Below are 23449 nucleotides of genomic sequence, written 5' to 3'. Positions count from 1 at the left end.
TTCAATTTGGGAGGAAAGATACAATGATGAACAAAGTAGACATGTCCCCTGATCCACATAAGGTTCACAATCTAGTAGTCCAGACAGGCAAGAGATGGGAAAATGAATTAGTAGTCATAGACTAGAAGTTCAAGACTAGATATAGTCCTCAGATTGGCTTTGTTTGGTCTACACAGGATTGATTTACAAGATGAAAAAATACAGGATGTTTGTATATAAACTCAGATTACCTATTTTTCTTGAAAACCTTGGAATATTGTTAATATTAGAGGTCTAGTCCAAAATGGTCTAGGAATGAACAGCTATTGCCCATTTTAGACCCAGAGTGTTAGCTCATACAGTTTTATGCCTGGCTCACTTTACCCATTAATTTTACCTGCCTTACTCCTGTAGCACTTGAGTTTGTAACCACCACATTAGTCTTCAAAGGACAAATAAGTATAAAAGAAACAGTCATCTCTCAAACACACACACACACACACACACACACACACACACACACAATCCAGCTAGAATGTCAACCATATTATTTCTATCCCTGAAATAATTATAATGGGACCACTGGGTAAACAGTTTTTGAAATTACTGGACAGTGAACTGTTGATGGTTTCTTGACCTGCCTTTAACCCTTTAACTAGTTTCAAAATGGTTTCTCCAATAAGAAGTTTTTAGTTCAATCTTCTGTTTCTTTCTGTTCTGTTTAAATGTGCCTACTATGTTTGTGAAATTTGCTAAAAATTCCCCTACAAAGAAAAGAGATAAAAGGATGTCACATTAAATGTTGGTATAGTGAGAATGAAGGCCAAGGGGTACTCACTCTTGAGTACTTGGTGTTTGCATTTAAGAAAATGGTAATCTCAAAGTACTGGCCTTCATTCACCCTATACTTTAACCAGTTGGGCGACTTGCAATTTGGAACACAAACAGGGTCCTGTATCCTTATTTGGGGGAATATTTTTTTTTCTCACTTTAAATTCCTTTTCATTACCCACAATCCTTATCCTCTGCATGTTAATCTATATAATCTTTTTAAATTCCAAACTAACTTTCTCTGATAACTAGTCTTGTTCTCTTCTTACATAAATATTGCACATCTTCTCTTACTTACCACAGCATGTTGTTGCTTTTACTTAGTTTATCACAATCCCAATGTATATGTATATTCATTTATATATACACACATACATATAAAACTGTAAGCTCCTTGTGGATAGGAATCATAAAATTGTCATTGTCATAATAACTTCTCATCCTGTAAATGCTGAAGTTTCTCAGAGTTCAGTTCTAGGCCTCTGTTTACTTTTCTCTAAGATCATCCTCTTGTTGTTACCATTTTCTATGCCATTAAATACCATCTGTTAATATATACTGATGACACTGCATTTCTAAACTATATATGAAACTACCTATTTTTAATATACAGTAGAATAAGTCACAAGTATCTTAAATTTTAACTGCTTTCTGATTGCACCCAACCTATAATAGTTCCTTGGGCCACTTCTCTATTGCAATGAATGGTACTAAAACCAACCCAGTTTTTCTGTTTATTTTCCCTACCCCAACCTCTTTGTAAACTCTCACCAAACCCTGTTGATTCTGCCTCAAAAGTCTTTCTCACAAGCTTCTGTACATTTCCAGAAATATCACACTAAACCAGGTCATTGACCATTCACAATACTATTGCACTGGACCCTTAAATGGACTCCCCAACTTCTATTCATCTCAAATACATACTTCTCAGATTAGCTAGGGTTATATAACAAAAGATAAATCAGTATAATCACTTTGCAGTATATCTGAAATTAAACTAAAAAAAAAAAAATTCCTGAATCAATCTGAAGGTCAGGTGCAGTAGCATGCACCTGTAATCCCAGTGACTCGAGAAGCTCAGACAGGAAGGTTATAAGCTCAAGGCTGGTCTGGGCAACATAGTGAGACCCTGTCTAAAAATGATTTGTGCATGGCGGTGTGTGCATATAGTCCCAAACTAGGAGGATGAGGCAGGAGAATCACAAGAGTGAAATACTGTTTAAAAATATATATATATTGGAGTCAGCAGATGGCATGGTAGTTACAGAACAGGACTCTCACAAGGTTGACCGAGGTTCAAGTACTGGACTCAGTAACTTAAAATCACGCTAGGCATGTGTACCCAAAATCCCAGGAGAAGAATGAAGGAGAAGAGATTGCAGTGTGGCCGCACCCCTCCCCATGGGGTGTGATTTCTAACTTTCCCTCTCACTGTCTCTGTTTCTCCTCAGCAAGCACATGTGCCCTATAGAAAAGAGAGAGAGAGAGAGAGAAATTTGAAAAAAATGATATTAATGGGAACAGCAGATAGTATAGTGGTTACATCACAGGATTCTCGCATAGTCAACTATGATTTAAGTGCCGGACTTGGTGACATTAAAATCATACCAGGTGCATGTGGGAATGTGCCCAAGATCCTAGGAGGAGAAGGAAGGAAAAGGGATTGCAGCTTGCCCATCCCACCTGGAGGGTGATATTTCACTTTCCCTCTCCCTGTCTCTATCTTCAGTGAGCATACTTGCCCTAATACAAAAATACTGAAATGGGGGAATTAATTATATTTGGTCTCAACCATTCGATTAGTCCTAAATATATCCAAGAAATGAGAGACGTATGTGTACAGGGTTCACACATATCAGGTTAGAATGTGCAAGACACCCTAGTGAATGTAAAAACATAATGTGTTTAGAAAGCCCTAAATTACTCAATAGAAACAAACTTTACAGCTAATTTTTAAAAAAAGATTAAAGCTGCTCTTGAAAAATAAATGTTACTAACATTTCAAAATCCAAATACATAACTAACTATCATGAAAAATAACATATGTTTGCTTATTGGCCCATATTACATGCTAATGCTATGAAGAAAATGAAGTATAGGGATCAGCAAATGGCGAAATGGTTGCATGACAGAACTCGCACTTGGTCTATGGCAGTTCCATCCCAGACTCTGTGGCTTCAAATTCACTCCAGTCACATATGTGTGTATGCCCAGAATCACGAGAGGAGACTAGAGAACGGACCGCAGCATGACCATTCACTCTGGGGGAGTGATATCTGTTTCTGTCTCTGTCTCTCTGGCAAGCACACGCACTCTACAGCAAAAATCTCTCAAAGAAAATGTAGTATAGTCAGAATAGTCAGACAATTTCATGACTGACTAGAACATAACAAGAAATCCACACATGAATGTATGCTAGACCTCCAAAATATTTTTTTTTAATGAAAAGGACTTTGTGATTAAAAGGTGGCAACATCCAGGACCAGTAGTTAGCGTAATGGCTGTGTCACTGGACTCCCATGTAGTCGACCATGGTTCGCGTCCTGGACCCAGTGGCTTAAACTCACGCCGGGCACATGTGCGTGCATGCCCAAGATCCCAAGAGGAGAATGGAGGAGAGGGGACTGCGATGTGGCCATCCCCCCTGGGGGGTGATTTCTCACTTTCTGTCTCTCTGTCTCTCTCTGTTTGTCTGACAAGCATACACGCCCTATAGCAAAAACCTCTCCAAAAAAAAAAAGATGGCAACATCCTTGGAACATCCTTGGCGCATACACTACAGATAATAATAAGTGTTTATGGAGAAGCCTATGCTATTAATTTGTGTCTGAGAAGAATAAACTATGTTCAAGTACGTTTTATTTTCAACTACTATCGCAGTAATAGTATAATTTTTACTTTGTGTAAAACAAATGGTCTGTACCAAGACATTAGCTTCCAACTACATATGGGTCTGATTTCATTCAGGAATATAGAAGGCATCACTCTCTACAATGTGATGATAAAAACAAGGATTTTGGTCAGAATGGAGAAGAAGGTATTGCAGCGTGGCCATCCCCCCTATGGAGGGGGGGGGGGAGTGATTTCTCGCTTTCTGTCTCTCTGTCAGACCCCTCACCCTATAGAAAAAACCTCTCAAAAAAAAAAAAAAAAAAAAAAGAAAAAGAAGAAATTCTAGCCTCAGTAGCAGATCTGAAGTTACAAAGATACAAGAAGTGAAACAGCACACCTTCACCTTGGAGAAGGATGCAATAGGGCCCTGGGCTCCTGCCCTTCCAGGGAATGGACAAGTTGGACTCAACTGTGTGCAATTTCTTCACTAAAGAGCGCTGTGAGAAACAGAGGCTCTTCCTGCTGCAACATGACCAAGGGGAGAAAGACTGGTGGGTGAGCACTGATTCCAAGGGCTGTGCCAGAAGGATGACCACAGGAAATTCCTTCACCTGCATGATGTCACCAGGATGCTCCTGTGCTACTTCTCCTTCAAGTTTGGTGACTGCAGAAAAAATAAGCATCTCTTTCTCCATATGAAACCAGATTTCAAGTCCTGGAACTATTCTTGGTATGACCAAGGTTTCTGCCAGAACTGTATCCTGTGCTCTTTCATACAGTTCTGGGTTACATGTGGCAGTTCTTGTGCAATGGCCTCAACTGCTTCTATAAACTGACAAATCAAATGATATTCTTTAGCATGAAAAAAATTAAATTCTACCTATTCTTAATTTTCATTTTTGCTATACATACCTTATTCATGCCAACACCTTAATAAAATTAGAAAATGGTGCTATTTTGCAAGTTACCATCTGGACTACCCTGTACACATATGGAATGGAATAGTGATGACTCTGTATTATTTGAAAAATATCAGTGTTTATCCTTTCCACCCCAATATCAGTGTGTATCCTTTCCACCCCTTTTCATCTTACTCTTCCATTCTTTTTTATTTTTTTGGAGAGGTTTTCGCTATAGGGCGCATGCGCTCACCAGACAGACAGAGAGAGACATAGAGACAGGAAGCAAGAAATCACCCCCCAGAGGGGATGGTCACACCGCAATCCCTTCTCCTCCATTCTCCTCTCAGGATCTTGGGCACGCACGCACACACGCCCGGCGTGAGTTTTAAGCCACCAGGTCCAGGGCGCGAACCGCGGTCGACTACGTGGAAGTCCAGCAACATAGCCATTACACTAACTACTGGTTCCCTACTCTTCCATTCTGACAGTGTGTTTTGAAACTGTTATGATAGTTCATGTCAATGTATTTGGCACTATGTATGAAGACCATAAAGCTATTCTTTTCCTCAAAAAGTACGAGTCAATAAAAACATCACTGTAACAAGTTCCTTTTCTAATTTTTCAAAAAATTTAAAAATTGTTTACCTTACAGATAAACAAGAAAATGCATAAAATAAAAATAGAAAGTGCATAAATATATCTTAGATATTTAACATGCATTTAAAAGCACAGACTTTGCTAAATAATGTGCTAACTGTTCAAGTTGTTTTGAACAGATGTATCTGTAAATAAGTTTATCTGGAAATAATAGAAATAATGAAATAATGGAAATATTAATGGAAAACAGTAAGCTCTACTATTAATAATTTAACATTGTTTTGGGAAATTATTGAATTAAGGCCTTCCACAATTACATCTCCATTTTTCTAATTTCCTATCAATCTTAATAAGTTACTTTTGGTTAATGTGGAATATCTATATCCAATATTATATACTCCAAAAATTTTATAATATAGGGAGTTTTTTGTGGATAAACAAATAGCTATAATTTTTTCAAAATATCAGATAATCTCAAGACTTGAATAAAAACCAAACCACAGTTTATTAAAAAAATGCTATAAATTTTTGAATGTGACAAATTTGAAAAAAAAAGGTTATAAACTACTGAGATTAAAAGATGTACTTGGGCTGGGACCAGTAGTTGTTGTAATGGCTATGTAGCTAGACTACCATGTTGTCGACGGCAGTTCGAGTCCCGGACCCAGTGGCTTAAACTCACACCGGGCACGTGCGCATGCATGCCCAAGATCCTGAGAGGAGAAGGGATTGCGGTGTAGCCATCGCCCCTGGGAGGTGATTTTTTTCACTTTTTGTCTCTCTGTCTTCCTGGCGAGCACACGCCCTATAGCAAAAACCTCTTAAAAAAATATATATATACATACATCCTTGGGTCTGCTCTATCACCCGCACACATCTTCACCACCAACCAGTGCCTTGACTGCCACCTGGCACTCTGCCTTCCTGGCACAGCCTCTTCAGTTCAACCCCCTATCACACTGGGACCAGAAAGGTTGGGGTAATTCAGGGGAGCATATCTGCAGACTGAGGGGAGGGCCAACTGGGCTACCACCTCTGCAATCTGCAGGTACTTGATTCATGGCCATCAACTGCAAACAGTCCCTGCAGGGGGAGGAATCAAATGGGACCAATGAGAGACAAGAAGAAATTGGCAGGAACTTCACGTTTACACAAGAGAGCTAACTACATGTTCTACCTGCAAGCCAGCCCACGGATAGATCTCCATTTACTCTCAAGTCTACACAGCCAAGAGAAAGCAGAGGGTGAAAATGAAAGCACCCTTACACCAACAGAGACTGATGAACTTGGGCACTATCTTCTGTCTGGTAGGGACATTCCTGCACTTTCCCTCCCATCAGACTCACAACCAGGACAATGGTTACATGCTTCAACTGACACCACTCACAATGCAGCTCTTCTGGACCTCTCTGAACTATCTCATTTACAGACTATGCAAGCCCCAGTTTGATCTGAAGGATGCAACTAGTCACTAGCCACTCCTGAAACACTTTGCCTGGGATGCACCTGGTATATAAAGCTGTCCTTCCCCCGACCCAAGCACTGCAGAACCTTTACTGAAAATTAAAAAGAGGTGAGTACTTTACCAGATGCATAAAAATCAAAGCAGAAACATGAGAAATATGAGAAAACAAGGAAATATCTCTTTCCCAATGGATCACAATAGTGCCTCATCGACAATGGATAAAACACAAGAACCCACAGAAATGTTTGAAAAAACTTCAGAATATTCATCTTAACAAAACTCAGTAATTTGCAAGAGGAAATGGAAAATCAATTCCAGGAGATCAACAAAGCATTTCCAGACACGAGGGAGGAATTTCATAAAGAGCTAGAAACCTTAAAAAGGTATCAAATAGAACTTCTGGAGATTAAGAATATGATGCAGGAAATAAAACTATCCTTCAAAAGTATTAACAGCTGATTATTCTTTCATGTTTTGTTTATCTGATTTTTTTTTAAATTTTTCTCCCCAATTGAAGGATAATCTTGCTAGGTACAGTAATCTTGGCTGAAATTGTTTTTCTCTTAACATTTTGAATATTATCTTCCCATTCTTTCCTTCCTTGTAACTATTTACACTGAGAGGTCCAAAAAAAAAAACAATCCAAGTCCCTAGCATTTGACAGAAAGTGGATGAATATGTATGATTTACTGCTGAGTGAATCAAGCCAGGCTATGAAAGAGAGTCACTGTATGTCTCTATTTAATATATACCAACTGTCCATATTCTATGGCAGAAATTGAAAGATTAGAGGGTATGGTTGCATGGAAAATGGTTACAGATACAGGAGACAGCATGGGAAGAGGATGGGAGATGGGAAAGATGGAAAGGAAAGGAATCAAGGGGACAAATAAATAGGCAATACATTTAAGGGATGCAGAAATGGAGGACTGTCTGTTGATGATAACGTGTATCATATCTTCAGCTGGACTGGTGTGAACTGTATTCATGTGGGGTAAATTCATTTTACAAGCTGTAGTGATGTAAAGTGATTGAATATATCAAATATATTAAAATAATTATAATAAAGAAAACCCCAATAGATTAGAAACATAGGTGAAAGAATGTCCGACCTTGAAGGAAAAACCTCTAATTTAATCCAAACCAAAAAAGAAAAAAAGAAAAAACTAAAAATAAATGAGGACAATATACAGGAAATTTTAGACACTGTTAAGTGGCCAAATGTCCATATAATGGATTTCCAAAAGGTTAAGAGATGGGTAAAGGCATAGAAAATATCTCATAAAATACTACCTGAAAACTTTCCAAATATAGAGAGACATACAGACATTGGGGGGGTGGGGTGGGGAACACCAAATATATTTAACATAAGAAGATCTCTTCCAAGGCACATTGTAGCCACATTGATAAAAATCAAAGACAAAGACAATTTTGTAAAAATGGTAAGAGAGAAATGTCAAGTAACTTACAAAGGTTACTCTATCAGATCAATATGAGACGTCTCAACTGAAACAATGCAGTGAAGTAAATAATGAAAAGATATATTTAAAACTCTAAAAGAAAAAAAATTAACCCAAGAATATTATGACTAGCAAGACTATCCTTCAGATGGGAAGAAATAAAATCATCCTAAGATAAACCGAAATTGAAATATTTTACTGAAAGTAGACAAGCTATTCAAGAAATACCTAAAGGAATACTGTATCAGGAAAAGAAAAAGGAGACAAATAGAAATAAGAGAACACAAAACAACTGAGGAAATGACTGACAAAATGACAAGGATAAGTTCATGAATATCATAATAGTGTTCAATGTCAATGGATTAAATATATCATCAAGAAGATACAACACTTACAAATATCTATGCACTCAACACTGGAGTACCCAATATATGAAAGAAAGACTGCTAGACCTAAAGGGAGAGATTGGCTGCAACATACTAATCGTTGGAGATCTCAACATCCCACTGTCACCTCTGATAGATCATCTAGATAAAAAATAAGCAAAGAGACACAGGAATTAAATGACACTATAAACTGAATGGACTTGACAGATATCTATATAAGATTTCACCCAAAATACACATTTTTCCCATCCCCACATAGAGTATTTTTGAAGATCAAACATAAAATATGATTAGTACATAAAACAAGCCTTTACAAATTAAAAAGTATAGAAAATATATCCAGCATTTTTTTGGACCACAATGTAATTAAACTCAAAAGAACCCTCAAAAATACACAAGTACATGGAAATAAATACATGGAAACTAAACAACCTACTCCTGAATAACTTTACAACTACTGGAGAAATTAATACTGAAATAAAAATATTTATTAAAGGCAATGGAAATAAGTCTCTGTAATCTTTGGGAACACAATTAAACCAGTAAGAAGAGGAAATTTTATAGCAATCTGTGCTCACAAGAAAAATATAAGTGGAAAATAAATAATCTAATGGCACATCTAGAGGAATTGGAAAAAATAGCAATAATAACAACAACAACAAAAAAAAAACAAGAGAAGAAATAATAAAGCTTAGAGCAGAAAGAATTGAAATAGAAAACAAAATAACTATACAAAAAAATAAATGAAAAAAAGACATTTTTTTGAGAGGATAAACAGCAGTGAAAAAACATTAGCTAAAGTCAATTGAAAAAAAAAAAGAAAGAAACCAACCCTATAAATCAAATCAGTAATCAAACAGGGAATATTATAACAGGTAAAATAAAAATAAAAATAATCATGAGAGAATATTACAAACAACTGTATGTAAACAAGAAAACCTAGATGAAGTGGATAAACTTTGGACACATATTATTTACATAGATTGAAACAGAAAGAAATTGAAAATCTGAATATATCAATAACAAGCAATGACAATGAATCAGTAGTAAGTAATCTCCCAGCAAGGAAAAGCCCAACTCCTGAATTCTCCAAAATTTTTAAAGACAAGTTAAGCTGAATTTTCCTTTAACTATTTCTAAAGTTCCAAAAGGAAGAAACCCTTCCAAATTCTTCCATGAAATCACTATTATCTTGATCCTTAAACCAAAGAGGGACAAAACAAACAAACAAACAAAATGAAAAGAAAACTACAGACCAATATCCTTGATATCAAATATCCTTGATAGCTAATCAAATCCACTAGCATATTTAAATATTATACACCCCATGATACACCCCATGAACAGATAGGATTTATCCCAGGGATGCGAAGATAGTTCAACATATGTAAGGCAATATATGTAATATATCACATTAACAGAGGGAAAGTAAAAAGCATATGATTATATTAAATGATGCAGAACAGGAATGTGATAAAATATAACATACATTTATGATTAAAGCTCTCAGTGCAAAAGGAATAGAAGGTGCATTTCTCAACAGAGTAAAATCCAAAAGGACAAACACATAGCTAACATCAAAATGAATGGGGCAAAGCTGGAAGCTTTTCCAATAAAAACGTGAGCACAACAAGGCTGCCCACTCTCTCCACTGAATTTCAACATAGTGCTAAAAATCATACCCAATGCAATCAGGCAAGATTAAAAGAAAACCACTCAAGGGGATCAGCACATGGCATAATGGCTACGTCTCTGGGCTCCCATGTAGCCAACCACAGTTCGAGTCCCAGACCTGGTGGCTTAAACTTACACCGGGCACGTGTGCATGCATGCCCAAGATCACAAGAGGAGAATGGAGAAGGGATTGCAGTGTGGCCGTCCCCCCGGGGGATGATTCCTCGCTTTCTGTCTCTCTGTCTCTCTCTGTCTTCCTGGCGAGCACACGTGCCCTATACCAAAAATCTCTCCAAAAATGAAAAAAAAAGCGCCTTTCAAATAGAAAAAGAAGAATCAAAATTGTCCCTATATTGTCCCTATATACAGAATGTATGATTACATACAAAGAAAATACAAATGAATCTAAGAAAAAATTCTTAGAAGTGATCCATTAATTCAGCGAAATGGCAGTATACAAAATCAAGAGACAAAAAACTATAGTATTTTTAGCGATCAGCAGATGGCATAATGATTATGTCGCCGGAATCCCATGTAGTTGACTGCAGTTTGAGTCCCGGACCTGGTGGCATCAAACTCATGCCTGGCGCATGTGCGTGAGTGCCCAAAATCCTGAGAGGAGAATGGAGGAGGAGAGATTGCAGTGTGGCTGTCTCCTCTGGGGGGTGATATCTTGATTTCTATCTCTGTTTCTCTCCATCTCTCTGGCGAGCACACATGCCCTAGCAAAAATATCTCTATGAAAAAAAAAATCTGTAGAATTTTTATATACCAAAAATGAGTAGACTGAGGCAGAATTGAAGAAAGTAATCATGTTTTTAATAGCCACACATACACACACACAAAACCTAGGAATAAACCTAACCGGAAAGGTGAAAGACTTCCACAAGGAAAACTAAAACGAAAAAAGAAACTGAAAAAAAAAAAAAGAAATTGAATATGATACTTAAAAAAATGGAAAGGCATTCCTTTTCTTGGGTTTGAGAAATCAATATGATCAAAAAGTCAATTCTATCTAAATTAATTTACATCTTCAATGAGATTCTGATCATATTACCTATGACATTTTTCTCAGCAATAGAAAAACATCATAAAATTAATCTGGAATCATAAAAGGCTCCATATTTGGGCCCAGCTGGTGGCATGGAGTTTAAAGCACTGGATTTCCACATGGCTGACTGCAGTTCGAGTCCTAGACATAGCAGCTTGAAAAATCACATCAGGAGTTTGTGCTTGCCCAAAATCCCAGGAGGAGTATGAAAGAGAAGAGATTGCAGTGTGGCCACCCCTCTCCAGCAGGCTATTTCTTTCTTTCTCTCTGTCTCTCTCTGGCCAATGCATTTGTCCCATGGCAAAAACCTAAATGTTAGGTTGTTGAAAAAGTCATGACACTTTTTTTTCTATTTTTCTGTGCAAAAATGCCTTTTCCAATGACCCAATAAATAAATAAAAATAAAAGGCCCCATATTTCCAAGGCCAAATGTCTCCTTGTAGGAGACATTTCACTACTTCATTTCAAAGTATACTACAAAGCTATGATAATAAAAACAGTGTGGTATTGGCAGATAAATAGACTCATATAAAAATGGAACAGAATAGAAAATCCAGAAATAAGCCCCAAAATTTACAACCAAGTGATTTTTGTCAAAGGGCACAAGACAATCTAATGGGGAAAAGGAATTGTCTTTAGCAAGTATTGCTGGACGAACTGGATATCCGCCTACAGAATGAAATGAAATGAAATTGAACCTCTGTTTCTCACAATAACAAAAATTAACTCAAATGTAAATTATCACACTATACAACTACTGGTGAAAAACACAGAGGAACACCTGAGGACATTGGAGTAGACAAAGATTTCTTAAATAAGACCCCTAAAGCACAGGCAGCAATTCTAAAAATAGACAAATGGAATTACATCAATTTAAAAAGCTTCTGCATAGCAAAAGGAATAATTATTAACATTGAGACAATTCACACAATGGGAGAAAATGTTCTGAACTATGTTTCATATAAGGGACTCACAACCAGAATATATAGGGAACTCAGATAGCCTACCTGCACCTCCCCCATAAAAATGAGCAATCCAATTAAAAAATGGGCAAATGAGCTGAACAGAAAACTCTCTACAGGAGGCATATGAATGGCCTAAAAGCATATGAAGACAATTTTCAATGTTTCTTATCATAAGAGAAATACAAATCAAAACTACAATGAGATGCCAGTTAAACCGAGTCAGAATGGCTATGAATGGTGGTGATGATGCGCTGAAAAGACAACCCTCCTACATTATTTTGGGGAATGTAAATTAGCATAGACACTGTAGAAAACAATTTGGGAGTTCTTCTAAAATCTACAAATAGAACTACCATATGACCCAGTATTCCCACTGCTTCATATATCTCAAAAGCTAGGAAAATACTTGCACATCCATGTTTATTGCAGTGCTATCTCAATTGTTAAGACAAAAAAAAAGAAAAAAGATGTGGAATCCATCAAAATGCCCAATAACTGATGATTAGTTAAAAAAAATGGCACAGAGACCAGCAGGAGGCATGGTGGTTGAAACACTGGACTTCCACATGGCTGACCATGACTTGAGTGCCAGACTTGGTGGCTTGCTTTCTCACTTTCCCTCTCTCTCTTTCTCTCTCTAGTAAGTGCACATGCCCTATAGCAAAATAAAAGTAATAATAAATTAAGTAAACACTTTTAAAATCAAATGTGGCACATATATTTTATGGAATACTATTCAGTCATAAGGAAAAATAATTTGATGCAAAGTGGAAGAATATACAAGATTTAATGCTAAGTGAAATAAGCCAAACTAAGAAAGACAAACATTGTATATCCCAGCTCAATGCATGCCTAATGTTTGCAGTTTGCAGCAGAAATGGAAAGATTCAAAGATCTAATAGTTTGGAGGTCAAGTGTGGATAGCAGAGACTGTCAGGGAACAGAGTGGGTAGTAGAAAGTGGGAGGGAAGTGCTCAGGGAAAAACATTTATCAGGCATAAAAATGCAAAGTTGTCTATTGAAAATTATATATATGGTAATATTTTTATTTCAATATCACATACCATGTGCAAGCTTTGGAAGACCATATTGTACACTATAAAGATGTACAATGATTAAATGTAAATAATAAATTATAAAAATAAAAAAGATACATGCACAATCATATTCTTGTGCACACATGGAAGAGGGTTGTGAAAGTGGGTTGGTCAGGAAATAATTTCCTAGAAATGGAGGACATAGTTGACATGTTGATGTCCTTGTTTTCTGGTTTTAAATTCTTTAAGTATGCTGTGGAATGAATGAATAAATTTGTATATTTCATTCTCTTCTCTTCCTGTGGATTTGAAAATTTTATGTTGAAGAGATCTCATGCTACTAGTAAAGCAGAGAGCCATATTTTAATTCCCGCACTTAGAATTTTGTTTAGTTACATGTTAGGTGAATTTTTTTGTCTGATATTTTGTTGTGTCCCCTTGAAATGAAAGATTTTTATGAAACATTAGGATAATGTGCATTATTATGGCAAGAAAACCAAAATTACATTGTTTCTGTAAAGCATATAGCTTCATAAAACTGTTGGTGGTAGATGTGTTGTAGGTTGGAAATCTATAGCAAAAGTAATCTGTGGCTCAAGAAATAAGGTAGGTGCCAACTACCTGCATATAAATGGGACATTTGTGGCTGTTAAGAGACTACTGTTTTAAAACAGCAGTATGCATGACCATAAATCCGTTTGACATTTATATAGCCCAGCTCTAATCTCAATGTTCCCTGCATGTGGAACAGCAAGAGCCATAAATGTTATTACACATTGCTCATTAATATGCAAAGGTGAACCTGTATACTCAGTGCATATTGCCTCAGCTTGTTAATGAGCATTTCATGGACTGTGTAACTGCTGAACTACATTTTGATAGAAACATTGAGTTGTTTCTTCAGGCCGTATGTTTCAGCATGCTTGTTCTCACTTTGATGTATAAATTAGAGCACTACATTGAAGGGACCCAGGGGTTACTAGAGATGTTGAATCTTTCCTGTGAAATTGAATATAGCTCTTTAAAAACGCATTTCTGAGGCATTTCTTTCTTTCTTCTATTTAATGCATGGAAGAACTTATACTGTCACAGGAATCAACCTCTAGATTTAAAATTACTTTTATTTTCTTTATTTAACAAAAAGTTAATCTATCACCTTTCCCTTGTGTTATATGAAGCAGTACGACAGTGAATCTCAGAGAAAATTTCCTGCTACTATATACAGATCCTTTTGTATCTGTTCTTCTGGAGAACATCTGTGTAAATGTGGTATTGATTTTTGAAATATTTTTTCTAATTTTTTCAGGAATCTAAAGACATAAATGAGTTGAACTGTAGAAAAGTTTAGAAATCCCCAAGTTTCAAACCCTCATTTTACAAATAAGACAAGTTCACGTGCATGTAGAAGGAAAAGCCTTCCCAAAACAACATATCCAATTCCTACCCAGATTTCCTAATACTCAGATAGTAGTCTGTGCACTATTCAAATCTGCTTCCTTAACACTGATATGTTTAATGAAAAATACATTTGATGAAAGGAGAATACCACCAGAATTATTTTTTAGAATATGTTTTCCTTGAAGATTTCTATATCTATCTACAACTATATTAACACTAATGAATTAATACTGGCTTGGGCCTCCATAGCTGTTAAAATTGTAAAGCATCAATGTGATAATTTTAAAAATGGTTGAAAGAGTTGCTTTTTCTGTTGTTGTTGTTCTTTATTATCTATTGAGTTCAATTACTTAATCAGAATGCAATCATTGGGACCAGCAGTCAGCAGAATGGCTATGTCACTGAACTCCCATGTAGCCGACCATGGTTCAAGTCCTGGACCTGGTGGCCTAAACTCACACCGGGCGCATGTGTGTGCGTGCTCAAGATCCCGAGAGGAGAATGGAGGAGAAGGGATTGCGGTGTGGCCATCCCCCTTGGGGGGTGATTTCTTGCTTTCTGTCTCTCTTCTCTCTCCGTCTTTCTGGTGAGCACATGCGCCCTATAGCAAAAACCTCTCAAAAAAAAAAAAAAAAGAATGCAATCATGAGTCAATTTTGAAAGTAAAAATTACACAAAAGATCATCTTATTTGCAACAGAGACAGTGTGACCATCTCCTTTCCAATTTGGATGTTCTTTATTTCTTTCTCTGGCTAAGGCTTATGATACTATGTTGAATAAGAGTGGTGAAAGTGGGCATCTTTGTCTTGTTCCAGATTTTAGAGAATAAACACTTTCAATTTTTCCCTGTTCAGTATGACAGATATCACTAATCATCAGGGAAATACATCACAATGAGATATCTCACCTCAGTTACAATGGCTGTTATCAGAAAGATAAAAAAATAACAAGTGCTGGCAAATATGGAAAGAAAGAAAAAATCTTACACACTGTTGGCAGGAATATAAATTATGCAGTTATTATGGAAAACAGTCTATAGTTTCCTCAAATAAGTAAAATAGGACTATCATAGGATAAAGAATTCCACTATGATATACATAGAGATGAAGGAAAATCAGTGTGCTAAAGAGATATCTACATGTTTGTGTTTATTGCAACATTATTCACAGTATTTAAGATATGGAATCAATGAAGTGTCCTTAAATGGTTGAATGGATAAAGAAAATATGTATTTACATAATGGAATGCTATTAGCCATAAAAAATGAAATCCTGTCATTTGCAATAAGAATGAACCTGGGGACCAGCAGTTAGCATAATGGCTATGTCACTGGACTACCATGTAGCCAACTGCGGTTGGAGTCCCGGACATAGTAGCTTAAACTCATGTTGGGCACGTGTGCGTGTGTGCCCAAGATCCTGAGAGGAGAATGGAGGAGAAGGGGATTGGGGTGTGGTCATCCCCCCTGGGGCGTGAGATTTCTGGCTTTCTCTCTCTCTGTCTCTCTCTGTCTTTCCAGTGGCGCACATGCCCTGTAGCAAAAACCTCTCAAAAAAAAAAAGAATGAACCTGCTTCACACAATATTAAGTGAAATAAGGAAGAGAAATGTCACATGATCTGGCTCATTCATGGAATATATAAATGTTGATTTAGAGAGTACAATGGTGGTTACCGGAGTCTGGGAAAGGTAGTAGAGAGGGGTGGGTGAAGAGATATTGGTAAATGGATACAAGTTACAGTTAGATAAGACGAATAAACTGTAATGTTTCGTAGCACATTAGAGTAACCATAGTTAATAGTATAATGTATAATGTATATTTCTTTTTTTTTTTAGAGGTTTTTGCTATAGGGCGAGTGCGCTCGCCAGAGAGAGAGAGACAGAGAGATAGAAAGCGAGAAAATCACCCCCCAGGGGGGATGGCCACACCACAATCCCTTCTCCTCTGTTCTCCTCTCGGGATCTTGGGCATGCACACGTGCCCGGCATGAGTTTCAAGCCACCAGGTCCAGGACGTGAAACGCGGTCGACTACATGGGACTCCAGCAACATAGCCATTATGTTAACTGCTGGTTCCAAGTATAATGTATATTTCAAAATAGGACAAGAAAGAATTTTGAACATTCTTGTCACAAAGAAATGATATATAGCTAAAGTGATTAATATATAAATAACCCTAATTTTAACATTATATATTGTATACATGTATCAAAATATCACATTGTACCCTACATACACACAATAATTGTGGCAATTAAAACTAAAATTTTAAAGAATAAAAATTAGCTTTCCATTAAATCAAATGTTATAGACTAAAAAGTTCACACATATTCAAGATGATATATAAATATCAGATTTATGCCTTAATGGATTAATACCAGTCCTGATTAAAGTCTCAAGAGAAATTAAAAATATGTTTCAGCTATAACATCCCAAGTGTTAAAAAGCTAGGTGCTGAAGAGCTAATTAACACACACACACACACACACACACACACACACCTGCAATTCTTAAAAGAACATATAGGTGCAGAGTATTAAGTTTTAAATTTCAAATTATAGGCAACTATTGCTCTCTTAAACTCTGAATCTGAGAGTATAGAACCAATATAAACACCCAAAGATATAACATTAGATGATAGAGGTTTGGTAGAAACTATTCCTTCTGGTTAAATATATATTTATAATTGTTTTCTTCCTGCTTGACACTGAAAGAACAGTGAAAAATTGGGCTTTATTACTGTTTCAAAATGCATGGCCCATGAACATCTCACTTATTTTTTATTTATCACATATTTACTGAGTGCCTAAAGAAGGGAATTTTTTTTTTTTTGGAGAGGTTTTTGCTATAGGGCACATATGCTCGCCAGACAGACAGAGAGAGACAGAGACAGAAAGCGAGAAATCACCCGCGAGAGGGGTTGGCCACTCCGCAATCACTTCTCCATTCTCCTCTTGGGATATTGGGTACGCACACACACGCGCCCGGCGTGAGTTTAAGCCACTGGGTCCTGGACTCGAACTGCAGTCGACTATGTGGGAGTCCAGCGACATAGCCATTATGCTAACTGCTTGTCTCAAGAAGGGAATTTTGATCTGGTCTATGTAGATAATTGCAACATAAAGTAGTAATAAGGACAAGTGATGTTTGGCATTGGACTTTAATGCATAGAGAGGTCCATTCCAGATATGATTTAGAAGACTCCATGGAGGAAATATAACTTCAAAACTTGAAAGCATGGGTGAAATCCTGATAAGATATGGGGTATAGAATAGGAAATGTGAGCTTTCAAGGTGGAAGTTGCAAATTTATACAAAGGCAGCAAGCAAAAGAACTCACAAGTTACGCTTAGACAAAGTCCAGGAAATAAGCTTGGATGAGACAAAACCTCTGTGTAGAAGAGGCAGAAAATATCATTGGGATGTGAGAACCTTGAATAACTTTAATCTTCTCCTTTAGGCAAGTAATTTCCAAGAATTTGAAAAGTTTGAACTTTGTAACAAACATTTCCACCATTTTAATGAAAACTCAAGAAAAAAACAAAGTCATAATATAGAAATTAAATGGAAGTGTAGCTATTGTCGTTGAAGTAGGAGCACTGCTCTATCCCTTATATTTAACCCACATTGGTTCATTGATCTTCCTCAAATGTTTAGGACTGCAAATAGTTTTAAAAAGTCTGGCTAAGCTGCAGTGGTACAGTGGTACACGATGTTCTGCAATGCTGGAAGCCATATGGAAAACTGGGATTTGCTTCCCAGGTCAATCTGTATGTACAAGGAGTGCATGCATGTGCCCATGATCCTGGCTGTACAGGAAAGGTTGCATGGAAGGATCTCAGCATTAGACTCTTTTGAAGATGCATGGTTTTCTCTCTGTGTCTCTCTCTCCCCAGTGAAAGAAAGAAACTCTAAAAAGAGTTATGTTTAAGCTAAAAACATTCATTATCGTTTGTTGTGTGGAGAAGTTGAATAATAAAATCAGTGTTTTAGATAAAAATAGTCTACCGCGCGGGACCAGCAGTTAGTGTAATGGCTATGTCGCTGAACTACCATGTGGTCGACCGCGGTTCAAGTCCCGGACCCATTGGCTTAAACTCACACGGGCGCGTGTGCATGCGTGCCCAAGATCCCGAGAGGAGAACGGAGGAGAAGGGACTGTGGTGTGGCCATCTGGGGGGTGATTTCTCGCTTTCTGTCTCTCTGTCTCTCTCTGTCTGTCTGGCGAGCACACACGCCCTATGGCAAAAAAACCCTCTCAAAAAAAAAAAAAAAAAAAGTCTACCGCTAGTGTTAATCTCTTGCACCAAGAATACAAAATATAAATTATTGTCTTTTTAGAGTTCATTCATTTACACTGAAACAACTCGAGTAATTCTTTAAGAATCTCCAAATTATCAACTTTAACAATTAATTGTAATTAGAACTCAGATGTTGTGATAAAAAATATAGTTGAAAAACAGCTGAACAATGTAATAGCAATGATTTTATTAATCGTAAACTCATTAGTAGGAGCCTAGTAATAATGAATTAAATCAATGAAGTACCATGGTGGAATAAAATAGAAGTAAATCATTTTTTAAGTGATATAATCAAACAACATGATGATAACAAAATGGCATTTGAAAACATTATAATCAATCTTCTCAGCAAATAAATGAGCATCCCTATTCAAATTATTCATACAAATGACAGTAAGCAGCAATTATATGATGAAAATCATTACTATTTTAATTCATTTGCATTTTCTGTTGAGAGAAAATACCAAAATTAGGACCAGCAGATGACTTAATGGTTATGTCGCTAGACTCCCACATAGTCTACTGCAGTTCGAGTCCCAGACAGGGTAGCTTAAAACTCATACATGCATACCCAAAATCCTGAGAGGAAAATGGTTTGTGACATGGCTATCTCCCCTGGGGGCTGATTTCTTACTTTCTGTCTCTCTGTCTCTCTGGTGAACGCACATGCCCTATAGCAAAATTCTTTCCAAAAGAAAGAAAGAAAGAAAGAAAGAAAGAAAGAAAGAAGGAAGTTATACCAAAATACAAAACATTTCTTGAACTCTTTGAGACAAGAATATGATTGGAAGTATATACAACAAATAAAATAAATAAAAAAAATTAAAACAGTATGACATTATCATAACTTAGGAAGAACTATTTCTTACCACAAATTCAACGTACTTTTAATCCTAGAAGACTACCATGATGTATTTGTCTTCTAGACAAACAGGAAACATCTTTCTGTCCTAATCATATGCAGTTGTTATTGTGCATGTGTTTGTATCCTTTTATATATATATACACGCATACACACACATATATGTGTAATATTAAATGATAAAATCACCAGAATAGAGATTACAGCTTCTATCCCTCTTTTTACCCCTCACACATAATGACTGGTTGCATGATAATCAGTACATTTTAGTGCAATGAGCATTAGAATGGTGGTTGGGAGATAGGCATTAGCCCTAGTTCTGTGACTAATACGACCTGAGAAAACCATTTTATCTTTCAGTATTTCAATTTTGCCTTTTGTAAAATGATGGCAATTGGATTACATAATCTAGGGCTCTTTCAACTTAGTGATTCTTTGACTAAAAAAAAATGGATAGAAATATATGAAAACATTTTCACATTCCTATGCATATTCTCCTTCTCACATGCTACTTTAAAATTTAAAACATATGTTGGGGCCAGCAGGTGACATGATGGTTAAGGTGCTGGACATCCCCACATACCTGACCATGGTTCGAGTCTTGAACCTGGCGGCTTGCTTTCTCACTCTCCTTTTCTCTCTCTCTTTCTCTCTCTCTGTGTCAGTCTCTGGTCAAATTAAAAAAAAAGTAATAATAATGCTAGATAAAATTAAATAAATAATTCCTAAAAAAAATTTAAACATATATTGAGGGACCAGCAGATAATGTAATGGTTATGTCACTGGACTCCCACATAGTCAACCATGATTCAAGTCCCAGACTCAATGGTTTAAAATTCACACCAGGCATGTGTGCATGTGTGTTCAAAGTCCTTAGAGAAGAAGAGAAAGGGCTGCTGCATGGGCGTCTCCCTGGGAGTGATTTCTCACTTTCTGTTTCTCTGTCTCTCCCTATAGCAAAAATCTCTCTAAAAACAAACAAATGTTGAATATAATTTGAGAAAGTTTATTTCTATCAAAAAATTATGTAGCATTATTTTTTTGTTTTGAGAATAGGTGACAAAACTCATATGTACAGAATTTCTTATAAGGGACAATTCCATTTTTATGGAAAAAATTATTTTTGTCAATAAGTTAAAGCATTCAAGCAGGATATAAAATTTCTAAGCAGATAGTTTTTAAAAATTATTGCTATCCCAGAAACTCATGTATTAGGAAAACACATGCTTAAAAAGTATTTGAAGTAGGGAGAATTTTTTTTTTAAATTTAGTTTTAAGTGATTCAAATCCAGCTCAGAAAGTTTAAGGCTAATATAGAGTTTACTTTCATATCCTCCAAACCTACAGAGAATACTAGTAATAATATGTCACTGATGCAGATTAAACAAAATCAGGCTCATAATAATCTTTTTTTTTGCCAAAGAGTCTAAGGATTCAGAAGCTCTCTCCAGGTGAAAATATTTGCTGTTTATGGAGCTACCAAAGGCATAGAATTCCCTAGATATTGGCTGGATTTACAGATTAACCTGCTTTAAGAAAGGTTGTCTGGATGCCATGGTCCTATTAAGAAGACAGAGGAGAGACTGCTAGGAATATTTTGAGCTGTCAAGAATATGAAAATTTAAAAGTTTCTCTTAGATTTTTTTAGATGTCTAGTCTTTATTGGCATTGGTATTATGAATTCTTAATCTATTGGATCATCAGAAAAGTCATAACATATTTTTTTCTATGCAAAAATGCATCATGACTTTTCTGATGACCCAACAGTAATTTATTTTTCTTTATTTGAAAGATTCCAAAATGTACTTATTCCAATTAAATTACTTAGGCTATATGAAAATAATAACTCTTCATTTTCAATAAGCTATAACATTCTTGGCACTTCTATTTTGTTTTATCTACAAACCTTCAAGTATCAGTTTAACATTTAAAACCTCTTCAATGTGATTGATTTATATTTAGGGAGTTATCAATCCATAAAAATAGCTATTTCCAAGGTAAAGTAACTTTTAGAACAGATTAAGTGCGGAGAAGAATTGTAGTTTGGGAACCAACAGATGGAGAAAAGGTTACATCGCTGGGCTCCCACCTAGTTGACTGTGGTTAAGAGTCACATACCTGGCTGCTTAAAACTCGCACCAGGTACGTGTGTGTGTGTACCCAAAATCCCAAGAGGAGCATGGAGGATAAGGGACTGTGGCATGGCCATAGCCCTGGGGGTGATTTCTCACTATCTGTCTCTGTTTCTCTCTGTCACTCTGTCAAGCACATGCAACCTATAGCAAAAATCTCTCTTAAAAAAAAAAAGAAGAAGTGTAGCCGCACTGGCTGATAGCTGAACTATGTAGTCTTATACAATAAATGGCTCTTTGAAAAATAACTTATTCTTATAAAACTAATAATGACAGTAAAGCATGTTATATGGCATAACTCAATATTTAGAAATATACATGTTCGCTTAATCTTAGAACATTCTGACCATAATTACCTACGCATTTTAATTCTAAGTCCCTCCTTCTTTTGGCTACTCAAAATCAAAAGGAATATCATATCCCACAGCAAGGTTAGCACTTAGTAGTTCAAAGGTTAAGAGGTTATATTTATAGGTGCATTATTGAAATTCTATTTAAAAAGTATTTCCTCCCTCTCTCTGCTAATAAAAAATCAGTTCTGTGATAAAAGTCACAATGGGAAACAGAACACTGCATTACGTTCACTCCATAATGGTGAAACATTAATCTATATTGGTAGATTGAGGGGATGTTTTGATCATATTGAAGTATGGAAGGTAAAATTGAATATAGCAGAAAACTTACCTCAGAATAATAGTATTTGATATTTTTCTAAGTTCCTTTTAAAAGTTCATTTCATTTCTCTACTTAATATTCAAAACTGGTGCATGCTTATTTGAAGTACAATGTCTTCCCAAGGCAGTCAGCCTTGGAAATACTAACTTCCTTTTATTTATTTATTTTATCAGAATGTTAAATTCTCCTGAGTGAATCATAAGTCCAAGGTGACTGAATACACTTGCCAGTCTATTGCCATTGTAGCAACCTTAATTTATTTTTTAAAGGAATAAATCAGTGAATGTCATCATTCTTTTCCTTTGATATCAATGTAAACATTTTGAGAAAATCTGTTTTTCGAATCAGGTATGTTTTCAAAACAAGATCTTGAGCTAGATGGTACTTACAAACTATCAATAGATAATGTAAACTTCTTATTATTAAGTACCTTTCAGTCCAGGCTTATCAAAGTATTCTGCTTCCTAATAATAGAATTATGTTTCACTTTATCAGTTCATATTATTTACACACACAATTTTGAGCCATCAGATAGCACTGATAAATTTGACTAGTAATTTCCTATGAATATTATACTACTTACTAGCCCAAGAAAGTTAAACTTTTACAATATGGTAAAATGGAAATCTATCTTTATATAAATATAATAAATACATCAGTTACTCTATACCTTCATTGAGCTTTGCCTTTATATCTCTTAGTTTTGCTATCATCCCCTCTCTTCTAAAAAAATGTTATCTTATTATTCCTGTTTAGGTCCATCAGGTGGCCTGGAAGTTAAGATGTTGGAGCCCACATGGTCCCAGAACCAGCAGCTTAAAAATCACACTAGTGGTGTGTGTGTGTGCCCAAAATCCCAAGAGGAGACTAGAAGAGAAGGGATTGTGGGGGGCCCATTACTCG

General features: G+C 36.2%; 1 protein-coding gene and 1 pseudogene across 1 annotated transcript in view; one reads left to right on the top strand and one right to left on the bottom strand.

Annotated features, from left to right (window-relative positions):
• PCDH11X (protocadherin 11 X-linked) overlaps positions 1–23449 on the bottom strand; it is a 779107-nt gene that overhangs the window by 504311 nt on the left and 251347 nt on the right.
• LOC102486068 (histone deacetylase 2-like) overlaps positions 4093–23449 on the top strand; it is a 129021-nt pseudogene continuing 109664 nt past the window's right edge.

Source organism: Tupaia chinensis, unplaced genomic scaffold (assembly GCF_000334495.1).
Source record: "Tupaia chinensis unplaced genomic scaffold, TupChi_1.0 Scaffold000005_2, whole genome shotgun sequence".
Lineage (NCBI taxonomy): Eukaryota > Metazoa > Chordata > Mammalia > Scandentia > Tupaiidae > Tupaia > Tupaia belangeri.
This window is presented reverse-complemented; position numbering and strand designations above follow the sequence as displayed.